The following is a 16866-nucleotide window of genomic DNA, read 5'->3' as shown; positions in this document are numbered from 1 at the left end:
AGGATGAGATGGTTGGATGGCATCACCAACTCAATGGACATGAGTTTGCTTAACTCTGGAAGTTGGTGATGGACAGGAAGGCCTGGCGTGCTGCAGTCTATGGGGTAGCATAGAGTCAGACACGACTGAGTGACTGAACTGAACGGACTGAATAAACCAGAACTACAGAGTTGTTTCCTTCATGACTATCATTAATCTGTCTTTCAATAGTTTGTAATGTCTCCAGTCCAACTATTTCAGCAGATTGTCCTAAGGCATCTATTTTGGACTGGTCACAGTGGTACATATGATACAATAGGTGGAGAGAAGATAAAATTTTCTCCTGCTTCAGTATCTTTACCCTACTCCCACTCTTCTTTCCTTCTTGATTGAAGGAAGAGGAAGGCAATACTTAGAAAGTGCTACTGAGGCTGATTATTTTATACCCACTTTACAGATGAATAAACTGAATTTCAAAAGAAGATACCTTTCGAAGTTACACAGAAAGTGGAGATGTGATCTGATTACCAGGCCCACGTTTTTCTATTCCATATTATGATTCTCCACAATGCTGGGGCAGATGTCAGAGGTGGGATAGAGGAAAAGTGAGAACTATAATTGCTGTGATTTTTCCGCAGATGATTTTTCTGGAAATTATGAATGAGAAGAGCAAATGGCTCTGTGAGAAAAATCATGGGCTTCCAAGTCAGGCAGACAAGGTAGAAGCTTGTTCTGCCACTTACTGGTTATATGAAATTGGGTAAGTTGTTTAGTACTTTCTAAACCCTTTAGTTTAGTACTTTTTAAACCCATGTCATTTGTAAGATATGGTAACATATGGTAACATATATGCTCTCATAACATCTTTGAAAGGATTACATATAAAGCACTATCACAGAGACTAGTACCATCAGGTGTTCATTAATGGTGAATTATTTCTACTTTTCTTTATGGTTAATTTTATTTAAATCAATATTGCTATGATTTTTAATAAATTCTTTACATTTATAGAAGAAATGTGTTTCTTGTAAGTAGCATTAAAGGCGAGGTGGTAATTAGCTGACATATTGGTGTAGGGAAACATCTTCTCCAGACTTTTCCTACAATAAATACTATTCTTTTTAAAAACAAAATTGAAGTCCAGCCATTTGCTTTTTTAACTATAAGCCAAAGACTCCAAAGTGGTCACATGTTTAAAAACAACAGTCAAACAGACTACAGAGGCCCATAATTAGGTGAACGATTAAACTAGGTAGTCTTGAAGGTCCTTATTAACCTGGAGTCTATTAAGACTCTAGATGGACACTGATACACATTAGTAGTTTTCTTTTTTTCTCTCCAGAAAAAAATGTCTACCTACTACATTCTGGAGTGTGGCATCTTAATGGTCTCATCATTCATGCAACAATCCACACGGTGCAAATGACAGTAAGTAGGCTTTCTGGGAAAATGGTTAGTTTTCTGACCACACAGACACTACATCTGAAATATCCAAAACCTTTGGTCTGGGTAGAATAGCTCCAAGACTGGCCTCTTCTTTTGACTTTGAAATTAATATTCTTCTTACACATTCTTAGAATACCATAAATATTTTGTCTTATGACAGTAAAAACAAGCAAACAGAAAAATTGCTAGCCCTTTGATGTTTATCCTGACAAAGGATTGCAGGGAATTTCAGTAACCTGTAAATAATCTTGAATTTGTTTGTCCATTGATCTATTACCAGTTCTGGATTAGACAGAGGGTGATTAGATGCCTTCAGGTATAAAGTCAACCACTGTATGCTAAGCAGATCAATTTAGGCTAAAGTCAATTTAATGAGGAGACAGAAGAGAAGATTTACAAAAGCATCGATAGAGCACCTTCCTGTATAATTTCTAAAGAATGGACTAGGCAAAGATTTGTGGAAACATTACCTCAAGGCCTCAAAGTTCTGTTTTGCTGTGTTTCACAGAATTAAATTTACATGCTTCTTAAAAATCTAATCCAGAGATATCACTCTTCCTTTTTGATCTACTAAATTGATACAATAAATTTCCCTTAAGAATTTTAATATCAAATCTAGCTGAAAAATCAGCAATTAATAATACTTTTTGTTCTTCTACCACAGAAAGCATCTACCTTGTGTATATGCATACAATTATATGTATTAAATCATTTGGGGGGCTCAGTTCAAATCCATCCAATTAAAGATAAATTGGATCATACTGAACTTGAGGTCATTTCAGCTTTATGTAACATATTTAATTAGGTATTTTGATAGGACCTAGACACTGTCAATATGCTGGATTCTAAAAAAACAGAAAGATACCTGCTTTTCTGCTAAAATCCTCCATGTGATGGAAATAGGTGTTTCTCAAAAGTTAATCTATGGATCACCTGTGATGGAATCACCTGGGGAGTAGTTGTTAAAAATGTGGATTCCTGGGTTCCACACCAGATACAGTGAATCAGTGTGGGAGGTAAAGTGTATTCCAAAACCCACATTTTAAATAAGCTTACTAGATAATTCTTATGCACAAAAATGGAGAAGGCAATGGCACCCCACTCCAGTACTTTTGCCTAGAAAATCCCATGGACGGAGGAGTCTTGTAGGCTGCAGTCCATGGGGTCACTAAGACTCGGACACGACTAAGCGACTTCCCTTTCACTTTTCACTTTCATGCATTGGAGAAGGAAATGGCAACCCACTCCAGTGTTCTTGCCTAGAGAATCCCAGAGATGGGGGAGCCTGGTGGGCTGCCGTCTATGGGGTCGCACAGAGTCGGACATGACTGAAGCGACTTAGCAAGCAAGCAAGCATGCACAAAAAAGTCAAAACCGTTGTATACATACCACAGCCAGGGATTAAACGGTAACTGCTATACAAAATCTGTAAAGAGAGCAAAGTAACAAACTCAAGAATTACCTTTTCATATATATTTCCAAGATGAAAATGGTAATAAGAGTTTATGAACCTTGGCACAACTCAGCCACTCCCTTGTATAACCTTTCACAAGATACTTAATCTTCCTAAATCCTCATTTCCTCCCATGTTAATAATATCTATGTCACCAGGGTATTGTTTTTCCTTTTACCTTATATATCTCTTCAATCCCATATGTCTCCATGTAAAAAAGATAAACAATGACACAGTTCTATCTTTTATATTTTACAGAAGAGAAAACTGAAAGTTCATAAATGTGAATTGTCCGAGGCCCTGTGATCAAAAACTCATGCATTCTGTCTCATTATAGTACAATTCAGACTTCTGCTGTGGTTACTTTTTATCAAATTTGCCACAATTATTCTTTAAAAATTATAGTCATCACCTCTGCTAGAAATTATTCTAAACAGCAAAATGCACAAACCATAGCTTGTTCCATAGTTGATTTTATCCATATTGCAGAAGAGACATGAAACAAAGAAGAAATAGTATTCTTAGGTCTTATATTTGACCATTTATCTTAGCAATGTCACTGGGCTGTATAGTCATAAAGGAGCACCCTCTCTGCTCTCTGGACATTAACGAGAGCACTTTGCATATAGACAGATTTCAATAAATAGTTTAAAAATAAATGCATGGATTTTTATTTGCATCTTTTTATATTTTCATGTCTGTTTTATTCTGGGTTGATGTGGAATATGGTGTTCCTTTCTGTAGTTCCTTTGGTTATTCATTTATCTATTTGTCAACAGGTTCCCATCTGAAATAAATGGCAAAGCTTCTTAAGAAACTTAGTGGAAATGATTACTCGATGATGTATTCAATAAGTAGACAATAAGTACTCCCCATTGTTCAAGAGGCTTTGAGAACTACTAAAGTATTTCAAGAAATAAAAATTTAATTATATAGTAATAATGAAGGCTACCACCCACTGGGTGTTTCTATAATCAGAAACCATGAGATTTATATTAAGAGCTTTACCTTACTGATAAATCCTACTTTGAGTCTCAAAGTAAATTACTGAAAGTCACAAGAATTAAATCTATCTAATTCTTTCTACCCAAATGTAGAAATTCTTAGGAAGGTACCATGAGCACTTTGGGCTGAAGTAGCTCTGTAAGTTAGGAAGGAGCTTTAGAGATGAGCTAACTTATCCATTGATGATATTTACGGATTTTTTTTCCCTAAATGTGGGACAGAATAATGGGCTTTTTTTTTTTATCTTCTGATGGTTTCAATAGATTAAATATCTCTAGAGGTAACATCCATGACTTATAGGCCTATTTTCAGGCTAGTGACCATGTAAACAGGTCTGACGTGGTGACCTCTGACTAGAATCCCTCCAGAGTCAATGGACTTCTGATTTCTCTAGGACATGTCCTTTGTGGAGCATGGTCAGCTTTCCACCTTTGGGTGATCTTGTAGAGCGGACAAAAATCATTAGATAAAATAGCATCTACTTTTTTTCTTCTGTAAGCTCCACTTTCACAATAACCTACTGAGGTCTTAAATGTCCTCTATTATCCTAGTCACCCAGGGCCTTAGCAGCTAAATGTTAGGGCTCTACTACTACATCCCAGTCATTTCTTAGTGGAATTCATTCAACTGAGGATGCAGAACTGACTGATTTTATTATAGTGGCAACAGAGCTAACCCATGGAGTTGATCCTTCCTAAGCATGATGACAGAATCCTAGATATAAAGGTTGTTCAGTTTCTCAGTCATGTCCAAATCTTTGGTCAAATGTTTGTCTATCATCCAGGAGATATGCCAAAAATAGGTCCATTGTTGAAATCATTGGTGATTCCACACTTAGTACTTTATTTTAGTGTGCCCTATAAGCTAGATATAATACCAATCCAGAGTCACTGAAAATATATAAAACAAACAACAAATATTTTTGAGCCATATCTGTTTCAGTCACATAAAGTAAAGCCACTGAGGCTTGATTTACACCCAAGCTAGAAACCTAGAACTTTATAAAAGCTAGGTCTGTATTTTCCTGGAGATATTCCTCCGAGCTTTTATAAAATACTTTTAAGAGACTCATTTTTAGGATTTATCGATCGTTTTTATGTTTTCTGTTTTATGAACTCTTGTGGTATAAAGTATCCTAGTTACTTTTTGGTACCATGTGAAGTTTAGATGATTATGAAGCTACAGGAAAAATACAGAAAATAACTCATTGGTCTAATGAGAGTGGGGAATTGCTCCAAAGCCAATGCCTCACATGGTAGAAAAAGAATCCTTGAAAAATCACAAAAACATAATTATTTTTATCTTTAATAAGTCAGCTACTAAAAAGTAGCTGTCATCTTAAAGGCTCTAGAAAGTCCATATCTTATAAGCGTAGAAAAAGCATACATTTTTAAAGAAATAATTTAAAGAAGGGTTTAATATCTGGTTCAATGTCTTAATTAAAAACTTGTATATTTTAAAATGTTTATTGAGTACTTATTGAAAGCCAGATACTGAGAATAGAAAGTAAATATTGACTAACTTGTCAATATATTTTAAGTGCATGATGATTTGTCAATTTGCTAAATGATGTAGAGTTAGGAAGAAAGTCACTAATCCAGCTGGTGCTATTTACTTCCTCAAAAGTCTTTTAAAAATCTTTTCTACATTTCTATCAATGTACTAAGCCCTAGAAATGCAACATAAGAGCTAAAGAGACTCACACAACCACACACATCCAGAGTGCCTGCACTCAGGTTGTTTTCAGAGTAATGCAGGAATAGAGAATCTGGGTGACTAGGACAATAGAGGACATTTAAGACTTCAGGTAGCTATGAAACCTTGTGATGAAAGAAGCACAAGATGGGAAAGCATGTAACCCACTGCAGGGTGCACACAAAGCTTCCTGTAGGTGATTATGCGTGAGCTCAGTCTTAAAAAAGTGCAAAAGTTAGCTAAGCAAGAAATAAAGTGCAACAGCAGTCCAGAGAGAATAGCATTTGAACAGAGTTCTCAGAGTGAATTAGTGGTGCTTATGGGTATCTGATTAGTTCAGAACTCTGTGATTAAGTCAGTAGAAGGGAGAAGGAGAGGAGCAAGCATAAAGCGAGAGAGAAGGGCCCTGGAAGCTATACTAAAGTGTTTTATTCTATGTTAAAGATAGCGTGAATTCATTAAAGGAAGGTAGACTTACTCATATTCACATTTTAGAAAGATTATTTTTGAGATAGAATAGAACAGTGATGGGAGAGTGTCAAGGATAAGCAGGAAATCTAGGTAAACTGCAGTTATTAAAAGGAGAGACAATGAGGGGTTTCATTCTGAGTGGTGACCTAGCCCCAACACTTGAGTTGGCATCTCAGGCGAAGTGGTCAAAGTGGCGAGATGTTTGTGGATGACAGGAGACTTGTCTTGGGCCCACCCTTCCAGATAACTCTCAGGCTGAGAAGAGGGCAGGGGAACTTTCGGGTCAGGGGTGGGAGTGAGACCAGGACCATACCAGATAATTGCCTGCCTGGGGGCTGAAGCCTGAGGCCTTAGTGCTCCTGGCACACTGCCTCCTTCAACTCAGTTCACTCTAGGAAATTACCATGGTGACTGATCAAAGCTGAACTCCTCACTGCCTATTTCTGAAAAAGGCCTCAATCTGAATCTCTGAATCTACTTCAGAATCTGTATGTCTTGGCACATGGACTGACTCTCCTATCCTGCCAGACCTCTTGCATAAATACTTCCACTTTGAGGGTTTTTCCATCTCATTCAGAAAATAAAGAAACAACACCTCCCTCCCCAAATACTCAACAAACTGACAAAAACATAGGAGAGATAATGAGATGATGAACTAATGGAGTGACAAGGAAGGAGAGGAGGGGAATAAATAAAAGGATATTAAGAAAATTAACTAACACTGTTCGGTCATCCATTGAATGGGAAAAATTTCGAAGAAAGGATAAAGGGTGGTTGTCAGGTTTCTGGTGTAGGCTTTCACGAGGATAAGGAAAATGGACTGAGAAGAATGGGAACAAGTGCTTATGTACAGAGTTTAGGTGTTGGCATTCTGTTCCAGGTGCCTATGCAACATCCAGGTGAAAATGTCCAGTGAGCATTTGAATACATAGGTCTGAATTATAGGCAAGAATTCTGCAATGGAAATAGTCAGTAGCTGGCATTTTTGAACACTTAACCTGTACCAAGAGTGATTTTAGGCATTTTATATGTATTTAAATCTCAACCACAATTGTTTTCCCATGTGATAGACTAGACTGAACTGAGGCACAGGGGAAATAAAGTTTCTAAGATCACACAGATCTAAGTGGCACAAGGTTGGTTAACCAGGATTATACTGAAGTCCTTGGTGAGCAGTTACAGTGGAGTAGATGAAAGAAAAGGAAAATTACTGTTGTTAAAACTTGAATGAGAGGTAAGAACTAGAAACAAAGAGTGCACACTACTGTTTTCTCACACAATATTCAGGCCTTACTGGCCACTGGGGATAAAATGGGATGACATTAACCATTTTTGTTTTATTTGTTGATTCTTACATAACCTCAAGACAATCATCAAAATAAGGAAACACATTGATAAAGTTCCCCCATGTAATGATCAAACCCCATTCAAGCTTTAATATCTTTTACAGCAAAAAACATCCAGCCCAGGACCACGCATATTTGTCATTTCTCTTTAGTTTCTTTCCGTTTGAAATAGTCTGTCTTTCTTTGGTTTTAAGGACTTTATACTTTTGAAGATTATAGGCTGGTTATTGTGTAGACTATTCCTCAGTTTGGGTTTATTTGCTACTTCCTGATGATTAGGCTCAGGTTATGCCTCTTGAGTTGGAGAAGGCAATGGCACCCCACTCCAGTACTCTTGCCTGGAAAATCCCATGGATGGAGGAGCCTGGTAGGCTGCAGTCCATGGGGTCACTAAGAGTAGGACACGACTGAGCGACTTCACTTTCACTTTTCACTTTCATGCATTGGAGAAGGAAATGGCAACCCACTCCAGTGTTCTTGCCTGGAGAATCCCAGGGACCGGGGAGCCTGGTGGGCTGCCGTCTATGGGGTCGCACGGAGTCAGACACGACTGAAGCGACTTAGCAGCAGCAGCATACCTCTTGAGTAGTTATATCACAGAGGTAAAACAGTGTACTTACTGTGTCCATTATGTGGTACATGATTTCCATTTTTCCCATTACTTTGGTCTCTTGATTAAGGTAGTGTTTGCCTGGATAGTAGCTGTGAAGTTACTCTTCATCTCTTTGTAATCAGTCAGGTTTTCATGAGGAATTATTTTGAGGTTATGTGAATTTGCTATTCATGATCCAATGTTTGACTTATTTATATCAGTCCACTTATTTATATCAGTATGAGCTCATGGATTACTACTTTATTCAATTGGTTATGATCAATATTGTCAAAGTTTTTGTTGTTGTCGTTGTTTTCTTTAATTTTGATGCTCAAATTATGCCATATTTGCTTATCAGGAGCCACTTGAAGCTGGATTCCATGTGCTTTGGCATGTCCCCACCCTTCTAGTAACATATTCTTACTTTTTAGCAAAATAAAATTCCCAGCCTCATCTTGTACTTTCTCTGTCTTGGTCCTGGAAGAAAATTTTTCCCTTCAAGAAGGGGTGGTTCATTTTACTGAATGGTGCATAGAAGCCATATCATGACACCACTTTTATTGGAGTGTTAGCACTCAGGACCTTAAATCCCCATTTCCTGTGCCAGGTTATACTTGAAAGAAGTATGATCAAGAATGTTGAATAGTTGATAGAAGAATATCTTCCAATTGTAGAGAAAATATTCTCATTCATAGAATCACAGCCTTTCCATATGGACAATTTATACAATATTAGCACTTTCTGCATCAATTAGACATATAGCACTGAATATTGGAACGAGTCTGGTTTCTTTTTTCAGCTGCTCTTCAATATCAGGTGCAGGTAATCCTCCTGGTAATGATTCTATGTCCTTTCTGCAGGCATCCAATTGCCTTGATTACTTATCTCCTTCCTTAGCCTCTTGAATAAGAATACCCATAGCTCCCCCAATAGCAAGCAACATTTTACAACACTGGTCCTTCTAAATTTATTCAGGACCAAAAAGAGTTCTCTTATGTGCTCCCATTACATAAACAAAAACAAAGAACATCTCAGAGATGTTAATATACTCCAGAAAAACAAAACAGTTTATATTGCCAACAGAATTCTAGGTCTAGAAAGATATGAGATTTGGGTTAATAATGTTCTGTTCTCCACAAGAACAATAGGGGAATGCTTCTTTATATTTACCTAACAAAGATGATGAATTAAATATTTTCCCAGAATGACAACAAAAAAGCATTTTATCTGCCCTTAAAAATCTACCTGCTATTTTCAAATGACTGAGTTTCCAGTCTCTGTTGTTTAGGTTTTTTTAAATATTTAAAGCCAGGCATGTTAGCCAGAACAACCCCACAATGTTTGTGAAAATTTTAGACAGTGGAAGAAAGGTAAGATACTGGCAAATAGTGTGGATTGAGGATGGGTTGAGTCTTTTGATTTGGGAAAGAACCAAGCACATTTACAAATTGAGGAGGAAGAGCTCATAGGGTGGAAGAGAGTGGTGATACAGAGAAAGAATACAGTTGTTGAAACAGGTTCCTGTGGAAACAGGGCCTGCCTTTTGCATAGTGCTCAGTGGTGGGCTGCTGCCTCTGTGGTCGCAGAGTCGGACATGACTGAAGCGACTTAGCAGCAGCAGTGGTGACAGATTGGCAAGCATATAGAAGAGAGATCTCCTGGTTTCGAACTTTGATACATGATTTGGGCATACCATTGTTTGACCAAAAAGTTCATTCAGGTTTTTCTGTATGCTCTTATGGAAAAAACCTGAACAAATGTTTTGGCCCAATCAATTTTTCAGCAGTGATATAAGCTAAGGCTTCGGGTAATACCCAAGTCCTTATCAAATGGGTACTTGTGAGTCTCTGCCTAGACAGTCAGAGCCATCTCCAGAGTGTTCTAAAGCTCTGGAGTCCCTGAAATTTATAGCACAAAGGGATGTGGTGTGGTTCATGACTGGCCAATCACCAGTGAATCAAAATTATACTATTCTCCCCACCCTCAGGGGTAAGTAGTGGGAGATTAGAAGTCCCTTCAACATGACTTGATGATTAGAGATGATATTGCTGAAGAAGCAGTAAGGTGTTTGGTCAAGGAGTCCTTCCCTTTGAAGCTTTTCTTTCATTCTCAAATCAACCTTCTCTTCCTACCTTTACCTGACCCAGAAATACAGTCGCCATGGTGTTTCCTTTGGGGCTCAGTGCTTAGCCTGGCTACAGGACAATTTAGCGGGTGACTAACACTTCACTCTAACTTTACTATATTGAAAGGAATGGATATATTGTGTGTGTGTGTTAAGTTGCTTTGGTCATTAGCACACACACAATACATCCGTTTCAACAGACTAAAGCTAATTTTAAGTGGTTGCAAGAATTATTAAGAAGGTTGAAGAGACTCGAGTTTGAGTTTCTAGGAGGGAGTCCCAAACCATAGTGCACAACAGCACCACCGAAGGAACTTCTGCCCCTGCTTCAGTTAGGGGCTGCCTGTGGAATTAGAGTGTTGTTATGACAACCTGGCCCCAGAACCATTTTTTTTTTTTTTTTTTCCGGCTAGATGCATCCCAGCCTCTCCATAGTTCCAAATTCAAGTCTCATGAAAATTTATCTAATTGAGAGACTCCACATTAGAAATAGATTAAATTGTGTACTGAATGGGCCAACATCTACCACAATGTTCTGCCTCTACTCTTGCAATAAGGTTGGTGATTCCTTCCACCAGAGATATTACTTCCTTGACCAGTGGCTCTCAGAGATTAGACACCACTCCTCATTCTGAATGAGTTATTGCTTGAGTGCCAAGATGCCTTTGTAATTGAAATGGGGAAGAAGGAACTTCAAATTTCTTACTCTAGCTAGGTAGTTTTCATTTTATGCAAAAAGGCGGTAGGGAAGGAAATTCATCGTTTACCTCTGACTCTACAGTTGAGGTTTTAGCATTAAGGACCAACTATAACATTCCTAATGTCTAAATACTGACAGTCTTAAGTTTAAAAAGACAGTCTTTCTGAACAAAAAAACTAAGGGGAAGTCTCAGTTCAAAGAGACAATGAGGTTGGATTTGCTAGAAATAAGAAAGAAACAGAAATCAAGTGACAGGTCTAAAAGTGTTAATGTGTTCCCACACCATTTCTTTTTCAACAAATTCTAGTTCGAGTGTGCTTAGTTTCCAAGAACAAAGTCCTAAAAGTACAAATTACTGAAACAAATCTGAAATATTGAGGGATACAAAAGGAAAAAAATGACATTTACACGTGTGTATGAAGAGGTTCATCTAGTCAAGGCTATGGTTTTTCCTGTGGTCATGTATGGATGTGAGAGTTGGACTGTGAAGAAGGCTGAGCACCAAAGAATTGATGCTTTTGAACTGTGGTGTTGGAGAAGACTCTTGAGAGTCCCTTGGACTGCAAGGAGATCCAGCCAGTCCATTCTGAAGGAGATCAGCCCTGGGATTTCTTTGGAAGGAATGATGCTAAAGCTGAAACTCCAGTACTTTGGCCACCTCATGCGAAGAGTTAACTCATTGGAAAAGACTCTGATGCTGGGAGGGATTGGGGGCAGGAGGAGAAGGGGACGACAGAGGATGAGATGGCTGGGTGGCATCACTGACTCGATGGACGTGAGTCTGAGTGAACTCTGGGAGTTGGTGATGGACAGGGAGGCCTGGCGTGCTGTGATTCATGGGGTCGCAAAGAGTCCGACACGACTGAGCGACTGATCTGATCTGATCTGATCTGATGAAGAGACATAAAATTACGCCCTGGGTCTTGATGAGAAAACCTATAAAAATATGTAGATTTTGTGCAGATGCTGGATTTTATTATATTTTGAGCCACTGTCTTGGTGAGGTCATAGAACAAGATCAAGATACTGATTACAAGTTGAAGGCTTTTCAAAACAGTATTCAGTTCAGTTCAGTTCAGTCTCTCAGTTGTGTCCGACTCTTTGCAACCCCATGAATTGCAGCACGCAATGGCACCCCACTCCAGCACTCTTGCCTGGAAAATCCCATGGATGGAGGAGCCTGGTAGGCTGTAGTCCATGGGGTCGCTAAGAGTTGGACACGACTGAGCGACTTCCCTTTCACTTTTCACTTTCATGCATTGGAGAAGGAAATGGCAACCCATTCCAGTGTTCTTGCCTGGAGAATCCCAAGGACAGGGGAGCCTGGTGGGCTTCCGTCTCTGGGGTCGCACAGAGTCAGACACGACTGAAGCGACTTAGCAGCAGGCCTCCCTGTCCATCACTAAACAGTATAAACTATCCCAATATGCACCTCCTAGGGAAGAGATGGAATGCTAGACAAGAATATGGAACTCAGAACATATTGTAAAGCAGAGGTCATGTGGTGTTGGTCTACAGGTCAAATTCAATCAGTAAACAGGTTCTATTCATCCAGAACTACATAGGAGGTCGCAAGTTATTTTAAATTTTTTGCTATTTTTCTAATTGCTTTTTCACAGTAAAAATTTCTGGATTACCATCTTTCACATAAAACTCTAGTTTCCTGTCTTTTTGGGAAGTTTTTATAACCTGGGTTCTACAATTTATAATCGTGACAACAGAGGGATCTTCGATATTGCTACCCCCAGTTTGCTGGGAACCCACCACACACTATGGTGGCCAATTTCACTTGATTTTCTGACAGGTGTCTGTATGTCTATGGGTCGGTAATTTCTGCACAAAAATAGTCAGCAAAAGCAAGTCCCATATGTTATGGGGCTCAGTCTCTTGAATATGTCCTTAAAAGACTCCAGATGAGATAGAATGCTCACCTGGTGGGAGAGGCATTCAGAGGGCTCCACGGGGAGAGAGCCAATACACAAAGCCTGCTGCACTCTGCTCAACAAATGTTTGTGAAAGGGATGAATATATGAAGCAAAAAATAAATAAATAAATAAAGATGGAGGACAATTGATGAATTTGGTTGTCAACATTACTCATTTAAAAGCTGATTATTGTTTCTTACAGAATCTGGATTCTGTTCTTATTTGTAGCAAGTTTTCACATATTAATTAAACAAACATTTGTTACTTATATAAAGCACTATGCTAAGTGTTACGAGAATATACATTAGGCATCACTGCTCCCAAGAAGTTTAATCAAAATGTATCTATAAAATGGCCAAAATTATCCCCTTTGAGCTTTGCAGTAGACAGTAATTTAAAAACAATGGAGTCCTATTTACACTACTTTTATTGACTAATCATTTAATAATGTATTTCCTTTTTAAAAAACGTAATGCTATGTGTTAGTTGCTCAGTCCTGTCTGATTCTCTGTGACCCCATGGACTATAGCCTGCCAGGCTCCTCTATCCATGGAATTCTCCAGGCAAGAATCTTGGATTTGGTAGTCATTCTCTTCTTAAGGGGATCTTCCTGACCCAGGGAGAGAAGCCAGATTTCCTGCATTGTAGGCAGATTCTTTACTGTCTGAGATACCAGGAAAGTCCTTTTCAAAAAGGTAACATACTGATAAAAATGAAAAAGGTTTTGAATATTACAAACGTTCAAATTTCACACCCCCCTGTTTTATGGTAGAAGAATTAGCTGAATCAACTCTTACTTGAACTGATGTGTAAAATGCAAAACATTTTCATTAATGGAAAAATATAATAAAAGTGAACCATGCATTTTCTAACTATTAACTCCTACTATGATGCTTATACGTCCTTTAGATTAGTATCAATTTAATAACAAGCAGTATGGTCTTGGTTAAGACTGTTAGATGACATCTACCTTGGGTGAGTCAAACTGATCTTGGCCAGGTCATTCAATGTCTCAAGTCTTGGTATTCACAGCCATAAAAAGCAGCTCATAAGAACTCTCTGTGTCATTGTCAGGATTAAATAAGATGAGAAGAAAAGGTTTTAGTACTTTGCAGCCACATAATAAGTGTTCCATAAGATAAAAATATACTAACAAAAGCATTAAATATTTTCAGGTCATTGAATACACCAAGAAGATTCAGACAATGTGTGCCATAAATACCTGACTAGTATCCTCTGAAGTAAAAATGGGTTTTGTTTTTAATTTAGAAAATATAAATTCAGTACAATTAAAGGTTTTTTCCATCAATTTCATTGTACTTTCAATCTCTAAGATTAATCTCTAAATTTTGTGTTAGAGTCAGATAAAACAAACTACTACCTCTGTCCATTCCTCTTTTCTTAGATATGTGGTAACACACTGTACATACTATTTTCCATTGAGTTGTTTTGCTTAAGAATATGCAATGGTATGTATATTCTTTAATCTATTTTCTAGCTGCTTAATATTCAATCATGTGTATGTAACAGCATGGTTTATTCAACCAGTGCCATTGATGGATATTTGAGTTATTTCTGCTTGGCCAAATAGAGCTTCATGAATAGTCTTATGAATACAGTAAGAGGGTCTTAGGTTGGACCTCTAAGATAATTTCTAACCTAACTGAAAATTAAAGATATTCTGTAAAGTCTAGGAATTAAAGTACTTTATGAAATACTAGTTTATTGCCTATATGACAGGCCTACTCTTGACTTCTTATGTTATTGTGGCAGCATAGGGAGCAGTCTGCCTCTTCAGGAAATTCAATGGTTTGCTAAGGTTTTTTGCCCTTTTACTCTTGCTACTGGATTACTCACATCTTTCTGCCTCAGTGAGATGCCATGAAAGTTCCTTAGTAGAAAGCTGACATAAAATATTTTTTGTGGCCCCTTATTGCATCTCCTCATTCTCACACACATTGTAAAAATTAAGTTTTTTTTCTTTTTTCTCTCACCTTTCTCTAAATTTTAACCACTTTAGTTAAAAAAAAATTCTAATTACATTTTTATTAAGCTATAACTAACAGCATAAAATTCACCACTTATTTAAAGTCTATATTTCAGTATACTTTATCATATGCAGAACTGTGGAACCATAACCACAATCTAACATTAGAACATGTTCATAATCCCAATAAGAAACTCCAGACCCATTAGTCGTGCCCACCCTCCTGACTAGGTACCTATTAATCTACTTGCTATAAATTTGCCTATCCTGAAAAATTTACATGGCCAAAAATCAAACAATATATGGGTTATTTTTTATTTTGGAGCCAACTTCTTTTGCTTAGCCTAATGCTTTTGAGATTGGTCCATGTTTTAGGACTAATAAACACGTTGTTGATTTTTTATTGCCAAAAAATATTCCATTGCATGCATTGATATACCATGTTTTGTTTATTGATTCATCACTTCATGGATACTTTGGAACTTTTTCCACTTTTTGACTATTTTGACTAATGCTACTGTGAATATTATGTAAACATTTTTGGACAGATCTTTTAATTTTTCTTGGATATGTACCTAGGAGTGGAATTACTGAGTCATATGGAAATTCTATGCATTTAGCTGCCAAACTGTTTCCCAAAAACAGCTGCAACATTTACATTCCTGCCAGCAAACTGAAAAGCATGCACAAGGGTTCTGTTTTTTATACAGTTTCACCAACACTTGTTATTGTCTGCCTTCTTGGGTGTATCTATTTTAGAGGATGTGATTTGGATTTAGACTTTCCTCCTGGCTAGTAATGTTGAGCATCTGAGCATCTCTTCACATGCTTATTGGCTATATCAATATCTTTTCCAGATAAAGGTCTGTTTAATTCTTTGCCAGTTTTTAATGGGTTCAGTTTACTTTTTATTATTGAGTTATAAGAACTTTTATATATTCTGGATGGATAGTAGTCTCTTTTCAAATACATGATATATAGTATTTTCTCCCATACTATGGGTTGTACTGTCACTTTGATAATGTCTTCTCTTTGGTTTAACTCTTGATGAGGTCAACTATTTTTGATCATTTGTGATTTTGTTGTCATATCTAAAAAACATTTTCTGACCTAAGCTCATAAAAATTGACACCTCTGTGTTCTTCACATTCTTTTATACCTTAACTCTTACCTTTGGGTCTTTGATTCATTTTTGAGTCATTTTGTGCATATGGTAAGGGTAAAAATTGACTCTTAGGGTTGTTGTTAATTGTGCTTGAAAATTTTTCTTGAAAATACTATCTTTTGCCCACTGAACTGTCTTGGCACAGTGTTGAATCAGTTGACCATAAATGTATGGTTCATGTCTGGATTTTCAATTACATTCCATTCTCTATATGTGTCTCCTTATGCCATGACCATACTGTCTTGATTACTATAGTTTTTTTTAGTAAGTTTTACAACGGGAAAGTTTAAGTACTCCAATAAACACAGGAAGTGAATCTAAAAATACAGATCTAGGTTGGTTATGAAGGCGTTTTCATCTTATTTTGTTTGGGATATTTTATCAGGTGAGTAACATGATTGGATTTGATTTTTAGGAAGAAGACAAAATGGAGGATCAGTTGGGAGAAGCAGAGCCCCTGTGGCAAAAAGACTCATGGTAGAAGCCCATTGCAATAGTTGTGATAGATAGAAGATGAGATAGCCTCTGAGGAAAATGACCATGGGATAATTGGGATAAGATAAAAGTAATCAGTATTTAACAGACAATGAACATAAGTGAGAGGGATGTCAAAAATGACTCCAAGCTCTCAAATCAAGATTTGAAGCAAGATGCTTGGGAGAACCAGGTATCATGCTGACTTGCATGTTAAGTCACTAAATCTCTGACTTAAGTCTTGACCTGGGCCAAGAATGGTCTCAGAGCCTTAAGTGGGGTTGAGCCTGCCAGTGGCCACTCACTAATTGGTCCCATATTAGATATACTGGGTCAGATAAGTCATTGCATTGTGTTAAGAGCCCTCTTACATTTCTCCATGTCTTTGCTAAGGATATTATAACTTGCTTAAATTCCTGCTGAAGTATGTCTATAGCATCCCCTTAACCTGCCAGTCATATAACCCTCCCTTAAAAAGAAATAGTACATTTCACTTGGCTGAC

At 37.5% G+C, this 16866-nt stretch overlaps 1 long non-coding RNA gene across 5 annotated transcripts in view; it reads right to left on the bottom strand.

Annotated features, from left to right (window-relative positions):
- Window positions 1-16866, bottom strand: part of LOC147374245 (uncharacterized) — a 305158-nt gene that overhangs the window by 155374 nt on the left and 132918 nt on the right. For 2 of the 5 annotated variants that reach the window (XR_015162542.1, XR_015162539.1), the window contains exon 2: window positions 2815-2851. The exons of 2 other annotated variants lie outside the window; for them this stretch is intronic. This is a non-coding gene — a long non-coding RNA (uncharacterized LOC147374245). Of the gene's footprint in view, window positions 1-2814; window positions 2852-13707; window positions 13797-16866 lie in introns of all 5 variants that reach the window. One more of the 5 variants, XR_015162541.1, reaches the window with a different exon arrangement.

Source organism: Bos grunniens, chromosome 4 (genome assembly GCF_055505025.1).
Source record: "Bos grunniens cultivar Pamir isolate PY7600 chromosome 4, Bosgru_T2T1.0, whole genome shotgun sequence".
Taxonomy (NCBI): domain Eukaryota; kingdom Metazoa; phylum Chordata; class Mammalia; order Artiodactyla; family Bovidae; genus Bos; species Bos grunniens.
The sequence above is the reverse complement of the archived record's forward strand: the minus strand, read 5'-3'. Positions and strand labels throughout refer to the sequence as shown.